The sequence below is a fragment of the Watersipora subatra genome, chromosome 8 (genome assembly GCF_963576615.1).
Source record: "Watersipora subatra chromosome 8, tzWatSuba1.1, whole genome shotgun sequence".
Classification (NCBI taxonomy): Eukaryota; Metazoa; Bryozoa; class Gymnolaemata; order Cheilostomatida; family Watersiporidae; genus Watersipora; species Watersipora subatra.
The window spans coordinates 45,080,536-45,091,209 of NC_088715.1; the positions used below are offsets into that span (position 1 = coordinate 45,080,536).

Consider the following 10,674-nt stretch of genomic DNA (forward strand, 5'->3'; position numbering starts at 1 on the left):
TCTCGCAATGAGATTTGTTATCAACAATGCTTCTGAAGTAAGTAATGAAATCAAAAGACACATGCTACTACTCGGTAACATGCTTTACACCTTTGTCCACGCATATATGGCTTCAAAGCCATTTCAATTCTATTAGCAAAAGCTCACTCAACCAGCAAAAGTCTTTTTATCAGTTATTAAGACATTCGATAACATCGTTGTGATACGTGAAAAAAATCATATTAAAAGTTGTATTTCTCTTGAAGCACAGAGGTACAGTTAAAGAACGAAAGCAATATGTAACCCTTTTAGTGCCATAGGCCTACTCTTTTTAATGAATTCCTGTTTACAGAAGCGTGACATTTTAAAGACAAATTATATCCATTCTATGACTCGCAAATGCTTTTCAAGCTGTTTTCCAACGTCAAACGCATCCGAGAACGATAATCCACTGCAGTTTACCACCATGGAGTGCAATTATTTAGAAACACCGTCTTTAACACTCGGTTTTATTTACGGAGAAAAACTTGAATTTGTACCAATGCAAAAAACTTTACTCACCTTCAATAACGATCGCAAAAAGCGTCAATATCAATTATTACTATATTTTGAATTTTATTGCAAGTATTGCAGATGAGTTGAGCATCGTTAAATCATTAATTAAACTACAACAACAGGAAAAATAAATCAATATGGTGGATATTTCCTCCTCCTAGTTTTGCCCTGTCCGATATTTTCAGGCATAATACGATGTAAATGCATACCTTCGAAATCTTTCGAAGAAGTACGATGCAGATTTTCAGCTTTCCCGCGCATCGAACTTCATAAATTCCGAAAAATTATAACTAAATTCTATGTATATGCCCACAAACAACCTCGGTTGATATTTTGGTTCATTATACAGTAATACAAAAGGGTGCCAGAGATTACGCCTACGAGTGACGTTGCCTACAGGAGATTACACCTACAAGTGATTTTGCCTACAGGAGATTACGTCTACAAGTGATTTTGCCTACAGGAGATTACGTCTACAAGCTGATAGACTATGCCTACGATCCAGGATATTGCCCCTACTTTAATTCTGTGAATTGTGATGCAGAAAATTACGAATGGCACGATGAATGCATGTTATGAACGTGTGTTGATGTATTTTATTATGTAAATTATTTTTATATCAAATCCTATAATCATCCATATATCAAATCCTTGCAAATATATAAATTTAATTTGAGTTGATTATTGGGAACCATGGTGATTTAACAGCCGTTTATTTGCAACAAAGCGTCTTATTGAAGTTAAAACCACATTTTTATTGAATCATTAAGCAAAAAAAAACAAGCGTATGTATTTTTGAAGTTGTTACTCTTATACATACAGACACATGTCCAGGGGTCTCAACCTGTCCAGAAAAAAAATCCAAGCAAATACTTCACATTTTTTTGGTAAGGAACTTCTTACCTGAGTTCAAAAGCTTTATTGGTATGAGGGCTTTCAACTTGATGAAGAACAGAAAGTGAGTGGGATGTAGCACTTAATGACGTATGAACAATAAGAACAATCGCTATACAGGCAAAGAAATTTAGGAACTGTGCAATCTGTTATAGTCCATTGTAGCTTTTTTGCAACGTTTCAACAATTCATCTTTATTGTCAATTTCCGTGGCTGGAGATCGTTTGTTGACCTTCATTTGTAGGGTCGCATTTATTGTCTCTATAGCAAGACTATTGCGTACTGGTGTGTGTACAGCCTTTAATAGACTAAATAGCCTCTCAGTACCTGCGTTGCTATTGGGAAAAGCTAGAATATAGCTCATGGCTAACTGCACAGCTGGATACTTCTCTGCCATGTGAATCCAGAACGGTATACAATCCTTGGCTGTGTCAAACTCATCACAAAGCATCATCCTCAGCTGTGTTTTAAGGTCTTCTGGCACTGGTGCTCCTATCAGCTTACACAGATCAATAAATAGTTTAATGACATTGCGATTCTCAGAAATGGTTTGTGGGTTGAGGACACTGAAGGCTTTTAGTAGGTCAACTGGAAAGGTGGTTCGGAGCTTGGTAAAAAATGCAAGTATCCAATCCTTGCAGTAATTTAGTACCTTGTGTTCGGTCTCGGTGTCTTCATCATAGATACGTTCCAATTCTATCCTACAATCAGTACTGATGGCAAACTCTGATGGTTCTAGGAAACTACTCAAATCAATCTGGGAGAGATCATGTCGCAGATATGGTCGAATCTTTTCTGGAGGGAGAATGCGACCCAGTAAGTCCTTGATCAGAGACAGGGTTGCCTCATAACCTCTATCAAGTATAAACTGCTCATTCTGGAAGAGTACATTGTACTTGTCAACAGTTTTCAGCGTATCACTCAAAAAGAACAGCAGTGGCTTTGTCACCGGGTCAGTGAGGATCTCTTTTATATTCTTTGCCTTTCCTCGCTTCTCGGACTCCTTACAATCTATGAAGTACTTCATTATGGGTTCATAGAATACCAGCAGCCGTTCTAGACAGGGCCTTATTGACAACCAGCGAGTAGAACAATGCTTTAGTATCCTCTTATATTCAAGATCTGGGTATGCTGCAAAATAGCTTTTCAGTTCTTCTGTTCTGGGCATGCTGTTGTCAAAGTGGTAATGAATATCTACCAAAAGGTCGTCTACGGAAAATGGTAGAGCTTGACTGGCCTTTTTAACACAGAGATTGCAGAGATGACAAATACAACCCATGTCTACCACATTTGGATTTTGGTCTCTAATGAGTCTTATCACACCTTTGTGTTTGCCTTTCATCACATTGCAATTGTCGCTCTGGAAGGCAACAACATTAGTCCATTTTATCACACCATGAGTTTTAAAGAATGAGTCCACGAGCTTGAATATGCCATTAGCAGAGGCATCTGAGCATTTGACCAGCTGAACAAACCTTGTGGAATTTGTCTTGGTAGGTTCATCATATAAAGATGCCAGAATTGCTAATACCTTTTCACCAGAATCGTTGCTTTCGTCGATCATAAGAGTAAAAGGCTTAAGCTTCAGCTCTGCAATGACCTGAGTATTATAATCATTTCCAATGCACTTTGTGATTTGTGCCACTTTAGTAGCTCCACACATCATTGACTTGGCTATCTTGCTGTCAGAGCATACAGATTTTAATCCCCTGTAAAATGTATAACAATGTACAGTATGTAGTCTATTATTGTTAGAATAATATTCCATCAATACTACAAGTGAAAAAGAAAATATATTATGAAAAATAATAAGCTACCTAGACTATATACAACTCGTGAGGAAAGAATCACTGTCATGTAAGAGTGCTTACTAACTACTCTCAGATAAACTATGTTGTACCTACCTAGCAACCTCAGCACAAGCAACAAAGCTGACATTCTTCATGGTAAGCATCTGAATTAGCATGACCTCGGATTCTATTACATTGTTATCTTCTTTGTTTTTCAAGCCATACATATCCAAAGAATTCTGCTTTTTATTTCGTTCTACTGCCTTGATATGTTTGGTGGTATTGGTATGTTTCCTAGCATCTTTGGCTCCCCCTCTTCGAATGTTAATAACTGATCGGCATTCCAAACAACACAGTTCATATTCAGAGTGCTTTTTAAACGTGTTCGGACAACTTTCATTGAGCTCAGCAAGTAAATTGGCAGATGCTTTGCTGCCAGCAAGCTTCTTAGGTTTTTTAGATGGTGGGGCAGCCTCAACAACAACCCCTTCTTCACTATCGCTGCTGACCGCTAAGGGAGAAGCAGCAGCCATTTTTCTGCACACTAAGTTGCTTTGTAGATAACATGCATGTTACGCATGATAGATTTCATCTTACGTTGAGCATTAATTCTGCTGCATGTATTTCTCAGACTAGCTTTAGCTTGCGATCGTAAAAAATGAGCATTTAGCGTATGCCAAAGACGTAAGATTTCATTTGAACTGTGTGATTATTACTATATATAACTATCGATTCAACAACGAGTTACCCACATTCGTATCATACGGGTATATTAAGATTAAACCTTCCTGATTCACCCTTTATCAGTTACAGAAGTTAGGTTATAAAATTTAGCGATTCAAATAATAATTTCTCTTTATTTGTCAAAGACAAAGACGTCTTGCTAATTAATTAAACTTCTTTAAATAAAATTTTTGATGAATTTCTATCTCTTTTAACACAGGGATTAAGCTGATAAGAAATGTAAACAAGAAAATCCGAGTAAGTGGTTGAAAAATCCTAGCAGATTATAAGGAATCCGAGCATAAACCTTTATTGGACAAAATCCGTCCGAGTGACTGCTTTTGAACTTCAAATCCGACCGATTCGGATTAAATCCGAGTAGTTGAGACCCCTGCATGTCAATAACTGAGTATTTCTATATGTTGTCAGCAGCCCATCACTAAAAGTGATCAATGGTTGTTGGTCAATATATCATGGCATAACTTTGGAGTTGTTTTTTTTTATCTCCTATTGCATACCATTATGTTCCATTTTTACATGGAGCCTCCCTCACAGCCAGTTAAGATCACCCTTGAGTACATATGCAAATATACAGAGTAAATTACAAATACAAGTCATATGATTTACAATAGTGTCATCCATCATAAATGAGCAAAAGAAAAATTATATATATATAATTGGTTATATAATTGGTTATATGCATAAAAATCTGATTTTTCTGCATATAACCTGTTATTTCACTTTGATACAAAATAAATTATTTACTAAACAATAATGTTTTAGCAAGAAAAAATATGACATATAAACGAGCCAATCTAAATTAACAAAAAGACCACTAAACAATTAAGCACGTTTGATAAAATTATGCTAAAGTGGCCATAGCTTCAACCACTTTGTAATGCTGTAATAAATATCTTTGAAATGAAGTAAAAACCCATTTCTCAATCTCCTTGCATAGCTACTATGACTGCTCCTCTTTAGCTTTGCTATATAACAAGTATAGATTAAAAGACTATTTTGAAGTGAATTTCATTTAGACTTATACAAAATTATTCACTTTTGTATAATTTGGAGGAATTGGGCTACTTTTGTACACACAACAGTTCATATGCTAAGTACACATCCTTGTAGTATTTTTATTTGCTGAAGTTTTTCTATTTCATCAATTGAATCAATAGATATATTATAAGTTTAGGATTTATTCTGCAAAAAAATACAAACATCCAGTTACAGATTTATTTGCTCCATTTTCTCATTCATCACATATAAGCACCATCATGTCAGTGATACATCTTGAAATGGTAGTATCTGTACTTGTACTAGTATGTGTTCAATAACGTATGTATCGTCATATCACCCTATCTTCTGACTGTCATCATTCTTTCTCAATCGACTTTCAATGTTCTACAAAGTAGAGTAGTAGGTCATGAAAAAGCAATATGTTTTTTGAGAATATTAGAAAGTATGATCATGCAATTTACTTTTTCTAGCTCGATACATTAGAAACTGAACACTGAGCGGATAAGAAAATTTGCACAGAGAGATGAGGAGAAAAATGGCAGCAATTATAAACAAGTATTGTAAGTGTTTTGGCTCACCATAAACTAATGAGTTAACTTTATATGAGATACAAAAACAATTTGTAAAATTGGTTTCTTTGTAAATACCAATTTGGTAAAATTCACTCAAAAGAACCTTAACCGTAGAGTACTAAGTACTAGAGTAAGGGTTGTTCATCTGTGACTGGTTGTCTACAGATGGGTTGTGTAATATGTTTAAAGTGAAAGCACTGCAAAAACAACAAAATTGTCAATGGGATTTACTGGTTGTTTGATAGTGAGTGATAATACTGAATCACGATAATCATAAAATCATAGGCACAATCATAATCAAAGTATATACCCAGTAAGTTCGATACACCTTGATAAGGAATTTGGAACACTAATTATTAGATTTTTTTAACTGGCACTAATACAGTGTGATTGTATGTGATTCAATTCTTTTGTAATTGCATGAAAAAATGAAGCATTCAAATGAAAACCTGTTATATTTTTTCAAAATTTGCTATTGACATTTCATCTATGGAAATGGCTTGACGATATTTTACGAATTGGAAGTAAAAACTTGACATTCAATGGAGCCAGCGGTATACTGTATTTAAAAAAAATCATGCGATGAAGTTTATTATTTACAACCGCAATCCAAGGATGTGTGGATGACGCAGTTTAGATGAAAATGACATGCAATGAAGATTGATCAGTAAACAAGAGCAGATGACTTCTGTTGATTTCGCATAACAGAGAGGGGCTGGTCCACAGTTGTCACTATTTTTCTGCAAGCTATGTAATGCTCTAATAATATTAGTAGCTCTAGACCGATGTTAAAGGAATAAAATTACCAAGAACTCATACACCAGCACTGTCATGGGTGATGCCTGTTTAGAGTAGCAATTTTATGTTGTTGAGAATACCATGGTTTAGATCATTAAAAATGTTTGAGTTTATAAATTTTTGACTTTAGATATAAATAAATTTTATTTATAGTTAATATTTACCAATATCAAATCAAATATCTTTATACTTTTTAAAATTAAAATAAAATATATAAAATAAACATAAAATACTATTTATATATTCATAATAAATATAAATACATAAATATATTTATATTTGCTATAAACTTTTGAATTTATACCAAATATAAATATTTGTTATAATTTTTTGAATTTATAACAAATATTTATGGCACTGTAATGATAACGCACTACTTTTTGATTCATATGCCAATCACCCGCATTAATAATATTATTTTATACTACAGAAAGAAAGATTGTATACTCATACCTCTGGCAGAGTCACCTGTCACTGGAATGATCGCCACAGCTGCACCTCTCATTGACAACGTACCACCTCAGATGGAGCAAGATAGAGCACATAGCAGCCATCAAGATATCTCTGAGAGGTATAAAAATAGTAACATAGCAGTTTAATCGGTAAATTTTAGATGAAATTTTCGGAGTAGAATTATGTAGGACTTTTCACTAGCACCAGACTTGACAAAATAACTGCAAGTATCTACAAACTAGGAATTCACTGATTTAGGTTATTAATTAGTTTTGATGCTGGAAATAAATTGTCCTAATGTACATAACATAGAATTAATGGTTAATGCACATAATTTTTGCAAGATACAGAACAAATCAACCTAAGCTAGGTTATAGGTATAATATTCTAATATGTTCAAACAGTAATATAATGATTAAACTTTTGCTTCATATTTTGTGAGCCAAAAGCCCTGCTAATCATTGTATGAGCTAGTTTAGCCTGTTTAGACTAGCTTTAAGAAAGGAGTCGTGTGTTTAACAACAGCAAAACTCTAACAGACAACTCCCAAACAGCTTGTTGAGAGAGTCTAGAGCCATTTTTGTGCCTGCTACATATTGCATAAAATGATGCTTGGTAGGCTAAGAGACGAGGTATTAAGGGACTCCATGCGAGTGCCAAGAATGTGGCCAAAGATGAACTGACAACTTAGCTGATAACACAGAGCCTCAACAGCTACACAAGACAAAGCTCCCATGCTGCAACAAGATTTATGCTCTCTTGAATCTTGAGCCAAAATTTGGCACATGAAATTTAATCAACAAAATTATTACCATCTCTCTATTGGCAAGTCGTCTTTGCCGATGGATACAAATAACTTTCTCACCTTATGTGATAACCATCTTCAAAGTGTGACTTCTAATCCTTATTTTGTGGTAGAGTTGCAGAATGATCTGAAATTTAATCAACATATTTTAAAAATTGAATTCGAGGAAGAGCAATTAATCGGCATGCTTTCAATGGTTCTGAAAGATGCAGATCAAAAGACAAGAAAGATAGCTGATACTTCACGAGTTAGACCTGGTCCTGAGTATGGCTGCATGGTTTGGGACCCTTACCTTACAAAGGATATTACTTTACTAAAGTGAACTCAAAACGCTGCACTGAGATTTTTGTATAGACAAAAAAGCAGAGTTAGTTTTCTTCAACTATGAGAAATTAATTATTTTGAAACCTTGAAAGACTGATGAGTTAAACTTTGTCATGATGTTTTTAGTAAAATTCTGGGTGGTGATATTGACTTATTGATCAGGACCAATATCAATATACCAATATTGGCATTGGTCCCATTCGCTACCTGGGACTTGTAATTAGGATGTTGCGTACAAAGCTACATACATGGAAATACTAGTCCACCGTTAGTTGCAGACTATTAATTAATTACAAACTATCAATAAATAATAATTCGTAGTACAACGAATGGTACTATCAGTCTATCACCCTAAGGTGGTGATGATTTTATCAAACTCAAAGCATCTACCAAAGCTTTGAGATTTTAAGCACACATCTTAGCGTTCTTGTGGCTCCGAAGAGCCACCAGTAGTAATAGTAGCAGTGGTAGTAATCGTTAAGAAAGCCAAGAAAGGAAAGGAGATAATAAATTGTTTTTATTTTACACTTCCACGATCTTCGTTCTGATTGATAGATGACTTTAGTCGGTAGTATATTTTTCAATCAATGTTATGTGAAAACACTATTATTGCATTGTTTTTTACCATTTTTCTTACATTTTTTCTTCAACAATCAATAGTACTGTTATATCTCGTTTTGTCAGTTTCTGCTTGCCGAAAAGGAGTTGTCTCCTCATTGCTGGGAAATTCGACCTTTACATTATCTAAGTCGGAACTGCGTAGCAAATTGCATTATGGTTTGGATCCGCCATCTTGTAGTCCACGTTGGCATTCGCTATAGTGTATTAGGCACGATTAGTACGACCAATAATATTGCGTAGCTGGCCTACGTCACATTGGTATAGCGTGAGTTATTTCTCTTAATAGGGGCAGTACTGATAACCTCCCCCCGTCACAGTTCTTGCACTCGTTGGTCTTCAGATGCAACATCTAACCGGGAGATTTAAACTATCCTTCTTTCTTTTGGGATGGACTCTCGACCGGTGAAGGCCACTTCCACGAGACGGTGATAGTCCTATACTTTACTATCCAAATCCGTGCCTGGTCACGGCAGGCTGCGTACATCCAAGAAGGAGTGACCAGTCTGCAGTGGACGATCACTAATAAAAAGGTAAATTACTGTTCTAACATATTTTCGTAATTAAAGCCATATTTCTATTGAATCACGCGTCCCACAATATAATAGCTATAAGGTTCACACCGTAATATTATTAAGCTCTGCTTAATAATATTATGTAATAATAATAACAGCCAACGGCTATCTCTCTCTCTCTCTCGCATGCTCAGCGAGCTGTTGAATATTGTGATATGAAGAGAATTTAAACACCGATTAATTTCAGTTATGGGTAACTGAATAATACCGATATCATAATACATATCAGTACGCACCATCTCCATAACTGTAGACGTAACCTCCAGGAAGTGTAGACGTAACCTCCAGGAAGCGTAGACGTAACCTCCAGGAAGTGTAGGCGAAACCTCTTGTAGCCGAATCCTCTTGTAGGCGTAATCTCTGTAATCCATACAAAAGAGCGTTTAATCTCTTTGTAAAGATTTAATAGACGTAAACTGACAAAACGTCGTAAAACCACGGTTATGGAAGACCAAGCGAGTCATACTTAAAGATGTAGTTGCGTCAAAATTTAAGTTGGTCTTAAAAGAAAGCATTTGTTTTTCTCTATCAGTTGATATGTTGTTTGTTGTGTTACGCGATCGCATTGCCAAGATATTTGAAGATTAAAACCGAAAAAATCTGATCGCCGTAAAAACGCTCAGGCCACAAAAACGTGCCCAGCCTCGCCAAAAATGATGTCACGCATTTGGCAACCTGTCTCTATCTCTCGTATTCACATCGGCTATTTGCGATAAAAGTCTAGTCTAACGCGGCTCTATTGGCATATATCTTATTTTGTATTTGCTCATGTTGGCTAGAATAAAATTTTAAATCCTGCTACAGATGCATTATTATGAATGTTTCAAAGGCCTCAAATAACGAAAATTGAAAATTTGTTCTACTCACTTTCTCCAAATGTTGTGTAAACATTTGGGTACCGACTACCAATTCTACCGGTCTACGGTAATTCTGCCAAGTCACTTTATGTAGAACGCGGTCTTTGTATCAGCAGTTCTGCAGCTACCCATACAAACGATATACGGTCTCCCATAAGCCCCGCCCACATTATGTCACCTATTACATATTGCCTACGTACTAGTTTCTTACTAGTAGCAATGATATACAGCTGTATACATTGCTGTATATCATTGCTAGTAGTATTCTTACCGAATACTAAATTAGTGAAATAAGCAAGCCACCTCTTTGAAAAGAATATAGACAGGGATAGAGTTTTAAGGATGAGAAGTCTGCTGCAAACTGGATTTGAACTCACATTCTCCAGTTCTGCGGACACCCATATACCATATCCGATTCACTACAATATTCTGCAAATCATGTTTTGCATTATCTTCAACAATATTATTTTATTATATAATTTTTACAAGCAAAAATATTTTCATCTCGGCATAAAGCTTTTATTAAAAATATTCATCAAGTCGTGGCCACTCACATAGTATTAGCTGATACAATAAGACAAATTCATCTACTGCAACAAACTCAAACAAAACATCATCCAGCACGCATTAAAGTCTCGCTTTCTCCTTTATGGCAGTTTCCACACTGACAAAGCTTCTTCGGCTGGTGGGACGACATAAACATTCTGTAAT

General features: G+C 35.4%; 1 long non-coding RNA gene across 1 annotated transcript; it reads right to left on the reverse strand.

Moving 5' to 3' along the window:
• Positions 1-4,904: 4,904 nt before the first annotated feature.
• On the reverse strand, positions 4,905-9,468 carry LOC137402097 (uncharacterized). The gene is made up of 4 exons (XR_010979454.1): positions 9,343-9,468; positions 7,597-7,716; positions 6,785-6,895; positions 4,905-5,345 (listed from the first exon to the last, which is right to left on the reverse strand). It is a non-coding gene; the product is annotated as an uncharacterized lncRNA (long non-coding RNA).
• Positions 9,469-10,674: the final 1,206 nt, after the last annotated feature.